This window comes from Rhamphochromis longiceps, linkage group LG14 (genome assembly GCF_057381845.1).
Source record: "Rhamphochromis longiceps isolate RC_006_pf linkage group LG14, R_longiceps_female_GT1.1, whole genome shotgun sequence".
NCBI classification, from domain to species: domain Eukaryota; kingdom Metazoa; phylum Chordata; class Actinopteri; order Cichliformes; family Cichlidae; genus Rhamphochromis; species Rhamphochromis longiceps.
Genome location: NC_140570.1, coordinates 41711167 through 41722056, shown reverse-complemented (window position 1 = coordinate 41722056; position 10890 = coordinate 41711167).

Genomic DNA, 10890 nt, shown 5'->3' with positions numbered 1-10890 from the left:
TTCAGTGGTGTGGAAACATTATGGGTTCAGTCAGACGTGGATCAAGTAGACACAGTGTGTAAACTTTGCTACAGTAGCTGCACCACAGAGCAACACTGCAAAGTTCACTAAACACAGATGTTTACATTTTTCATTGATTTCTTATATTGCAAACATTTGCACTGTTATCAGTATTTGCACACTATTTTATATTATTTTTTAAAGTCATTATTCAACACATTGTTATTGTTAAATAAATATCGTCAAATAATCGAGATCTCAATGTCAGTGAAAATAATCGTGATTATCATTTTTGCCATAATCGAGCAGCCCTAGGAGAAGGTATTGATCAGTCTCTGTGCACTTGACCCCACCCACACCAAAGTGATCACATCTGTATGTCTCTGTTTCACGCATCATTCTGTTATCAGCAGCTGAATGTCAAACAATCACCTGGATCCAGTGATGATCAATAATTATAGATGTTTTTAATCTTCTCTTCTTCTTCAGAGTATTAGAAATAATTTACAACTACCTTTGATGTCACAGTCTTTATGATAAGAACCAATCGCAGCAGCTCTCCCTGAAGTCATCAATGACCTGAGGATCAATAATTTTTATTGATCTCACTGTCGATGATGTTCTGACTCAGGTGGTTACCAGGTTAGGCTCCTGATTGGCTCGTACTGCACGGTTACTGTGTAACCTTGGTTCTCTTAGTGAGAGAATATCTCTCCACACTGTTACATATTCCATATGTACGGGGTACCTTGGTCGTGGTGCGTGGATACTTCTTTAAGATGCTTCGGCACGCCTGGCCACGCCCCACAGCTCACGTATAAAACAGTTGTGCAGACGTCACGCCGGTGATAGAACGCGTCTCCCAGCAGCCTGATGGTGGAGAGATAGGCTACGTTCACTCTGCAGGTATTGATGCTCAATTCTGATTTTTTGATCAAATCTGATTTTTTTTTGTCTGCTCGTTCACACTACAAATAAAATGCGACAGCAAACGCGCTCTAGTGTGAACCCTCAAAGCGGCCCGCATGCGCAAAAGAAGACGTCACACACAACGCGCTCTGTTTAGACCCATAGCAAACAATGTTTGACTGATGGCCTTAATATAAAGACTTCGGACTTTACATTTCCCAATTTTTGCTTTAAGTTATTTTGTTATTTACATAATAATGTAAATAACCTAATAATGATCCTTACTGCTGTTTTAGAGGAGCGGTGCTTCAAAGGATAGCTGCAGATTTCTGTCAGAATCTGCAGATTATACAGTACAAATAAAATGTTCACGTTGTCTTCCCAACAGTTTCACTGACATCTACCATGGATGTCCAGGAAGCGTTCACCATGTCTGCTCCACCGCTGATAATTGGCGTCTGTCTTGTGTCAGTGACGTAAAAGACGGATTTAATGCGACATGACCGTCAAACAGCAGGTTTACTAACAAAACACCATATTTCTGTCATTATTTTAAGGATGTGGAAATGTACATACAATCAATATCAGACTCCACCAACAAAAAGGCTCTCAAAACAACTTGTGTATGTGGATTTTTGCGTGTATTCTTATAATTGTTACCTTTTTCTTTTACCCCTGGCTTTGTGTGTTCATGTTCTGTTGTTTTGTATACTTCATCTGTTCGTATGTTTTTGTTTTTGTTTTGACACTTTTTATTTGTTTAGGAACATTTTTATGCAACAAGATAAAATAGAAAAAGAAAAAACAGAAACAGTATGAGGTCATGGGAAGATAACATACACCTGTACATACATCTGCACATCCACACATACATACGTCAACAAGTCTGCATTACTAATTCTATGCATCAAAGGGTGCTGCCACAAGCTGTAAAGTCCAGCCATTTTCTCCATCGTCTCCTTCCCAAATCTCCCTGCAGTCGCAGAGTGAAAGTCATACATTCCATCAATTTGACGTCTTCCACTATAGAGGTAAAAAGTGTTACAGTGGGAGGATCTCTACAGAGCCAGCGTTTTGTTATGGCCTTCTTCGCAGAAGCCAAGAGAACTTTCAGAAGGTAAACATCATCTGCAACTAAATCATCTGTAAAACATCCCAGATACAATGAGGTAAATGTACAAGACACGTGGAATCCCAACACCTCTGTAATTATCTTTATAACTTCCGTCCAGAAGGGTCGTATGAGTGGGCAGGACCAGAATATATGACCGTAATCAGCCACGACTTCCCCACAATTCCTCCAGCAAAACGCAGGTGTAGCACTGAATTTAGACTTCTGTTTAGGCGTTATGAAATAGCGTATAATGTTCTTCCAGCAGAAGTCCCGCCACATGTTGGAGTTAGTCGTGGTAAACTGTGTCTCCCAGATCTGTGCCCACCCATCTTCTGTAATCACAATGTCCATTTCTTTTTCCCATTTCTGCTTTATGTAAATCGTTGAGTGCCCTTTGAGCTTAGTCAGACATTTATACAGTTTACTTATCAAGGCTCTGTTACTCCCAGAGTCATAAGCATCAATGAAAATATCAACAATCGAGAAGTCTCCACGGACACAGCTCTCCAGTCTTTTGCCAATATAGTCACGGAGTTGCAAGTATCGAAAAAAGTCTTGTTTCTCGAGATCGTAAGTCTTGCATAGGGTATCAAAAGCCATAATTTTAGATTTTACAATAACCAAACACCCAGCAGTGATTCCATGCCACACCCATTGTTTAAATCTACTATCGTGGGAAGCAGGTAAAAAATCAGGGTCATACGCTGGCCACCTCAGAAGTTTTATCTCTTCCTGGAGTTGCGCCTGCTTGACCACTCCCCTCCATATTTTTAATGTAAAAGTGACCCAGTGGCTGGGCGTCAAGGTATCGTCCAAATCAGAAGCTGCGTGACCAAGTCTAGACTGGATTGGCGTGTCTGAGAGAGACATCTCAATCGTCTTCCACCTCGCACAAAAAGATGGATTACACCAACACACCAAGGACCTCAGCTGAGCAGATAAGTAGTAATTCCTTAATGAAGGTAGAGCCAAGCCCCCTTTGTCTTTCGGCAACTGCAAAGTAGAGAACTTCACCCGTGGTCTTTTGTTAAGCCAAATGAATCTCGAAATCTGCTTATTCCATTCCCTGAATTGCTTCTCTGGAATTTGAATAGGTAAAGCAAGAAAAAGAGTAGTTTGGGGAGAATATTCATTTTAATTATCTGTATCCTGTTGCCAAGGTCGAGAGGGAGCAAGGCCCAAATGTTGAGATCGCTATATATTTCTCTATTAATACGACTGTAATTAATATCGTACAGTTGTGTCAGATCTCTAGGCAGAAACACTCCCAAATATTTGATAGCAGTTGCCTCCCAATTAAACTTGAATTTTGCCAGTAGAGTCTGGTCCGGAGAAAAATTAAATGACAGAACTTGAGTTTTTTTGACATTAAGGACATACCCTGAATACAGGCCATATGTTTCCAACATCCCCATTAACACTGGTATACCTGAGCTGGGATCCGTGATTGTCACCAAGACATCGTCTGCGTATAAACACACCTTGTACTCGTCCCCTCCTATTACAATCCCTTTCAACGATGTTTCCTGACGTATAGCCTGGGCTAGAGGTTCGATAAACAAGTTGAAGAGGAAGGGGCTTGCTGGACACCCCTGTCTACATCCTCGTTCTAAAAAAATAGTATCGGAGAGGCTACCGTTAATTTTTATTCTGGCAGTAGGGAGAGAATAAAGAGCTTGGAAACATCTTATAAACTCGCTACAGAAACCAAATCTTTTCATCACTAGGAAGAGGAAGTCCCAATTCACTGAATCATATGCTTTTTCAGCATCTAAGCTAAGAATAATTGAGCTTTTTTTCTTATTATTAATGTGTTCGATGATGTGTAAAGCTCGTCTAATATTATCGTGGGTTTGTCTATTTTTCAAGAAACCCGTTTGGTCTTCATCAATCAAAGAAGGCATTACAGCATCCATTCTTCGCACCAAAATAGTTGTGTATAGTTTATAATCTGAGTTCAGGACACTTATCGGCCTATAAGATTTGCAGTTTAGTCTATCCTGTCCCCCCTTTGGCAAAACCGATATGAAGGCCTCCTTCCAAGAGGGAGGTACCAGACCTCCTTTCAAAATGTAGTTAAAACTAGTTTCCAACAGGGGAAGAAGGCTTTCCCTCATGGTTTTGTACCATTCGGCAGGGAGCCCGTCGGTACCTGGTGATTTATTGGATTTAAGGCTGGAGATAGCTTTAATTATTTCTTCCCGAGATATTAAGGACGTTAACTTACTATTTGCTTCTCGACCAATCGTAGGCAGGTCTAAGGAATTCAAAAAGTCAGTCATCTTATTTACATCACCCTGAGTAGATTGACTATATAAGGATTTGTAATACTTTTCAAACGCTTTTTGAATTTTATCCAGGTCAGTTACAACATTGTTACCAACCGGGTCTCTAATCTTATAAATATTATTTTCAGCTTGCTGTTTTCTAATCCGCCACGCCAACTGCTTCGCCGCCTTAGGCCCCGCCTCATAATACCTCTGTTTCATGAACCTTATGTTTTTCTCTACTTCTTCGCTCAATATCTTATCTATCTCCTGCTTAATCGGTCTGATCTGGTGGGTTACTGTAGTATTTTTATCCTTTAGACCTGACTGTTCCAAGGCCATTAATCTATCCTGCAGTTGTAACAATTCTTGTGACTTTTTCTTTTTAATCATGGTCGACCACGCAATTATTTTTCCTCTGAGGACAGCTTTGGCTGCATCCCACACAATACTGTGATTTGTCTCTCCATTATTGTCCTGCAGGTACAAGTTAAGATCGGCTGTCATTTGTTTCACAAAAGCGGGGTCATTTAACATACCGGTATTTAGTCTCCACGAAGTTGTCTTCCGTGTCCTGTCCAAATGTAACGTTATATAAATTCCACTGTGGTCAGAGACATCTCTTGGACCTATTCTGCAATCTTTTATCCTGTGTAAATCCCTATTAAACATAAAACAGTAATCTATCCTCGAATACACTGAGTGTCGAGCAGAGTAAAAAGTGAATCCTGACGCTGACCCATGGATAGATCGCCACACGTCAATAAGCCCTAATTCCGTTAACATTCCTTTAACCCGTTTCCCTCCAGACGTGCTTTTCTTGGCCCTATTATTTGAGTCTAATCTGGGATTTAACAGTAAATTAAAATCTCCTGCACAAATAAGAGTTCCCACCGTTTCCTTAGAGATCAAATCAAATATCTTCTTAAAGAAGCTTGCGTTGCTTCCTGGGGGTGCATAGACATTTAATAGTGTCACCGCCTTATTCTCTATTCTACCTTTTACTAAAACAAACCGACCTTCCTTATCACTTATAGTAGATATATGTTCAAATTTTATTTTATTTGAGATAAGGATAGCTACTCCTCGTTTTTTCCCGGCCCTATACGATGAATAAAATGTATGTCTGAAACCCATCTTTTTTAATTTCTCATGTTCTGCATTATCTAGATGAGTTTCTTGCCAATATGCCAAATCTACTGTCTCCTTTTTCAATTTGGCAATTAATTTGCTTCTTTTAATAGGGCTATTCAGGCCATTTACATTTAGTGACAGCATTTTATAGAAATTATAAGCCATCAAGTGGATATGTGGAATACAACATAATCCTCGGCAGCTTGGGTCACGGTATTATATAGGACATTGCCTGACGCATAAAACACTCGCATCTTACTTAGTGGTGTCTGGAAGCGGATCCCGCTGTCCTTCAAAGCCTTCTTAACTGGGATATATTCCCGTCTCCTTTTCTGCACTTCCAGGGAGTAGTCATGATCGAAATACACCCGTTTGTTTTGGATATGTACCCCTTTGTTCCACGCCGTGCGGAGAATCTCTTCTTTAACAGAGAACCGGAGGAAGCGCACTATTATTGAGCGTGGTGGGGCGTTCGGGGGTGGTTTTGGTCCCAACGCGCGGTGTGCGCGCTCAATGCTGAGGGCACGGTCCGGGCCGAAATCTTCGCCTAGGTGTTCTTTGATCAGATTTTCGACAAAGGTAGTCACCGACGAGCCCTCCGAGTTTTCCGGTACGCCGTAGATCCGGATGTTTTTGTGCCTAGCGCGGCCCTCCATATAGGACACCTTTTCCTGAAGCGCCCGTTGATTTTCCAACAGCTGCACAAGTGTATCCCTAACACCAATGTCCCAGCGTTCCGAGTCAGCCATGTTGTCCTCGACGTGCTTTAGCCGACCAGTCATTTCCTCCACCTGATCCGCCATCTCGTGTAATCTTTGATTCAATTCCTTAGAGAGTTCGGCCATTTGCTTCTTTATATCCTCCCGAAATTCCGTACCGAATGCTTTGAAGTCACTTTTCAATTCGGTTCGCAATGTAGCCATTTTGGCCACCAGTACGCTACTCATAATTCAATTCAATTCAATTCAATTTTATTTATATAGTGCCAAATCACAACATAAGTTGCCTCAAGGCACTTCATAGATACAGAGAAAAACCCAACAATCATATGACCCCCTGTGAGCAGCACTTTGGCAACAGTGAGAAGGAAAAACTCCCTTTTAACAGGAAGAAACCTCCGGCAGAACCAGGCTCAGGGAGGGGCGGGGCCATCTGCTGTGATTGGTTGGGGTGAGAGAAGGAAGACAGGATAAAGACATGCTGTGGAAGAGAGACAGAGGTTAATAACAGATATGATTCAATGCAGAGAGGTCTGTTAATACATAGTGAGTGAGAAAGGTGACTGGAAAGGAAAAACTCAATGCATCATGGGAATCCCCGGCAGCCTACGTCTATTGCAGCATAACTAAGGGAGGATTCAGGGTCACCTGGTCCAGCCCTAACTATATGCTTTAGCAAAAAGGAAAGTTTGAAGCCTAATCTTAAAAGTAGAGATAGTGTCTGTCTCCTGAATCCAAACTGGAAGCTGGTTCCACAGAAGAGGGGCCTGAAAACTGAAGGCTCTGCCTCCCATTCTACTTTTAAATACTCTAGGAACAACAAGTAGGCCTGCAGAGCGAGAGCGAAGGGCTCTAATAGGGTGATATGGTACTACAAGGTCATTAAGATAAGATGGGGCCTGATTATTTAAGACCTTGTATGTGAGGAGCAGGATTTTGAATTCTGGATTTAACAGGAAGCCAAAACAGGAGAAATCTGCTCTCTCTTTCTAGTCCCTGTCAGCACTCTTGCTGCAGCATTTTGGATCAGCTGAAGGCTTTTCAGGGAGTTTTTTGGACTTCCTGATAATAATAAATTACAGTCGTCCAGCCTGGAAGTAATAAATGCATGAACTAGTTTTTCAGCGTCACTCTGAGACAGGATATTTCTAACTTTAGAGATGTTGTGCAAATGGAAGAAAGCAGTCTTACATATTTGTTTAATATGTGCGTTGAAGGACATGTCCTGGTCAAAAATGACTCCAAGGTTCCTCACCACGTTACTGGAGGCCAAGGTAATGCCATCCAGAGTAAGAATCTGCTTAGATACCATATTTCTAAGCTTTTCAGGGCCGAGTACAATAACCTCAGTTTGATCTGAATTAAGAAGCAGAAAGTTAGCGGCCATCCAGGTCTTTATGTCTTTAAGACATTCCTGCAGTTTAACTCATTGGTGTGTGTTATCTGTCTTCATGGACAGATAGAGCTGGGTGTCATCTGCATAGCAGTGTAAATGTATGCTATGTCTTCTAATGATGCTGCCTAAGGGAAGCATGTATAATGTAAACAGAATTGGTCCTAGCACTGAACCCTGTGGAACTCCATAATTAACCTGAGTGTGTGAAGAGGACTCTCCATTTACATGCACAAACTGGAGTCTATTAGATAGATATGATACAAACCACTGCAGTGCAGTACCTGTAATACCTACAGCATGTTCTAATCGCTCTAATAGGATATTATGGTCGACAGTATCGAACGCTGCACTGAGGTCTAGCAGGACAAGCACAGAGATGAGTCCACTGTCAGAGGCCATAAGATCATTTGTAACCTTCACTAAAGCTGTTTCTGTGCTGTGATGAGCTCTGAAACCTGACTGAAACTCTTCAAATAAACCATTCCTCTGCAGATGATCTGTTAGCTGTTTGACAACTACTCTTTCAAGGATGTTTGATATAAAGGAAGGTTGGAGATTGGCCTATAATTAGCTAAGACTGCTGGGTCTAGAGATGCTTTTTGAGTAAAGGTTTAACTACAGCCAGCTTGAAGGCCTGTGGTACATAGCTGATCATTAGAGATAGGTTGATCATATTTAAGATCGAAGCATTAATTAATGGCAGGACTTCTTTGAGCAGTTTTGTAGGAATGGGGTCTAAAAGACACGTTGATGGTTTGGAGGAAGTAATTATTGAAGTTAACTCAGAAAGATCAATTAGAGAAAAAGAGTCTAACTTAACATCAATGGTACTAAGAGTAGCTGTAGATAATATTACATCTGTGGGATGATTACTGGTAATTTTTTCTCTAATGATAAAAATTTTATTTGTGAAGAAGTTCATGAAGTCATTACTAGTTAACGTTAAAGGGATGGTTGGCTCAAAAGAGCTCTGACTGTTTGTCAGCCTGGCTACAGAGCTGAAGAGAAACCTGGGGTTGTTTTTATTTTCTTCAATCAGTGATGAATAGTAAGATGTTCTGGCTTTGCGGAGGGCTTTCTTATAAAGCAGCAAACTATTTCTCCAGGCTAAATGATGATCCTCTAAATTTGTGACACGCCATTTCCTCTCCAGATTACGAGTCATCTGCTTTAGGCTACGTGTTTGAGAATTATACCACGGAGTCAGGTACTTCTGATTAGAGACCTTAGTTTTCACAGGAGCTACAGTATCCAGAGTCGTACGTAGTGAGGAGGTGAAATTATTAACAAGATGATCGACCTCTGTTGGGTTCAGATAGCTGCTCTGCTCTATGTTGGTTCAGGGCATTGAAGATGATAACAGTGGGTGGATTATATTCTTAAACTTAGTTACAGCGCTTTCAGAAAGACATCTACTGTGATAAAGTCTACTCTCCACCGCTGTGTAATCAATTATTGTAAATGTAAATGTTATCAGGAAATGATCAGACAGGAGAGGGTTTTCAGGAAACACTGTTAAATGTTCAGTTTCTATGCCATATGTTAAAACAAGATCTAGAGTGTGATTAAAGTGGTGGGTGGGTTCTTTTACATTTTGAGAGAAACCAATTGAGTCTAATAACAGATTAAATGCCATGTTGAGGCTGTCATTTTTAGCATCTACATGGATGTTAAAATCACCCACAATAATTATTTTATCTGAGCTCAGAACTAAATTAGATATAAAGTCTGAGAAATCAGACAGAAACTCTGTGTAAGGCCCAGGTGGACGATAGATGATAACAAGTAAGACTGGTTTCTGAGTTTCACAGCTGTGGTGGACAAGGTTAAGCATCAGGCTTTCAAATGAATTAAAAGTCTGTCTTGGTCTTTCATTAATTAATAGGCTGGTGTGAAAAATTGCTGCCACACCTCCCCCTCGGCCTGTGCTTCGAGGTTTCTGGTAGTTAGAATGACTCGGGGGTGTTGATTCATTTAAACTAACATAATCATCCTGCTGCAACCAGGTTTCTATAAGGCAGAGTAAATCGATTTGTTGATCAATTATTAAGTCATGTACTAACAGAGACTTGGAGGAGAGAGACCTAATATTTAATAATCCACATTTCACTGTTTTACTCTTTGGTTCAGATGTGGATACTGTATTGTTCTTTCTTTGTAATTGTTTATGTTTAAGTTGTTTGTTGATGGTTTTTAGTTTGTTTTTTGTCTGTTTGGGAGCTGACACAGTCTCTATGGAGATGGGTTTTTGGGGGGTAGCAGGAGGAGAGAAGCTGCAGAGAGGCGTGTAAGACTCCGACACAGCATCCCGAAGCCAACCCAGACCTTCTCCTCGGTCGCCATCTTGTCCCGATGCGAGGCTTGCCTCACTAGCCGCGGCGTCCTTCTCCATTTCACAGTCAAGAATGTTTCGTAGCCCGTATCCTCCCTTTTTAGATTTATCCCCACTCATTCTTGCGTCGAAAAATGGCAGTGTAGCCCCAATACAGCTCTCGAGTCCGGGGAAACACACGGTTGGTGCCGGAGGTCACTCTCTATGCGGCCATGCGGTGCTACGAGCCACCGGAAGTCCCCATCTGTTCGTATGTTGTATACTCATTGTTTGTTAAATAAAGTTTATATAAAAAAACAAAAAAAAACCCCATCAAACAGCAGTCGCTTTCTAAAACATCGGATTCAGCACCACATACGAAAGTGACCCAGGTCGGATTTGAAAATATCGGATTTGTGCCGTTCACACTGTCACACCATGATCGGATATGGGTCGCATAGAAATTCGATGCGCTTTCGCCTGCAGTGTGAACGTAGCCTAAGAGGACCCAGGTTACACAGTAACCGTGCGATCTCTAGCTGGTCGCATAAACCTATGACATGTGGGAAATACGCCAGATAGAGAGATGGCGCTACAGGCTGGAGAGCTCTCACTCGCCACAGCGAGGGCCGACTGACAGAGGAGCCTCAAGAGTCAACTTGAGGACGATACACTCGTGCACAGCTGGCGCCGCAGGCTGGAACACACACGCTCGCTGGCTGACGTATCAGACACAGCGTGGTGCGGCTGGCGCATAAACCAGCAAAGTTCGGGCAAGACGCCAGGGGGAAACAGCATGCAGTTGCATGAGCAGTAGTAATAGCAGTGGCTCAAGCTGCAGAGGCGAGGAGCCGCCCCACTCGAGCAATGACAGGAGCCCCGCTGGTCATGTGAACCACGCACGTGAGCTGTGGGGCGTGGCCTGGCACGCCGGAGTGTCTTAAAGAAGTATCCACGCGCCACGACCAAGGGAGATCGTACCCCGTACATATGGAATATGTAACGGTGTGGAGAGATAGTCTTGATGTGCTAGAGAACTC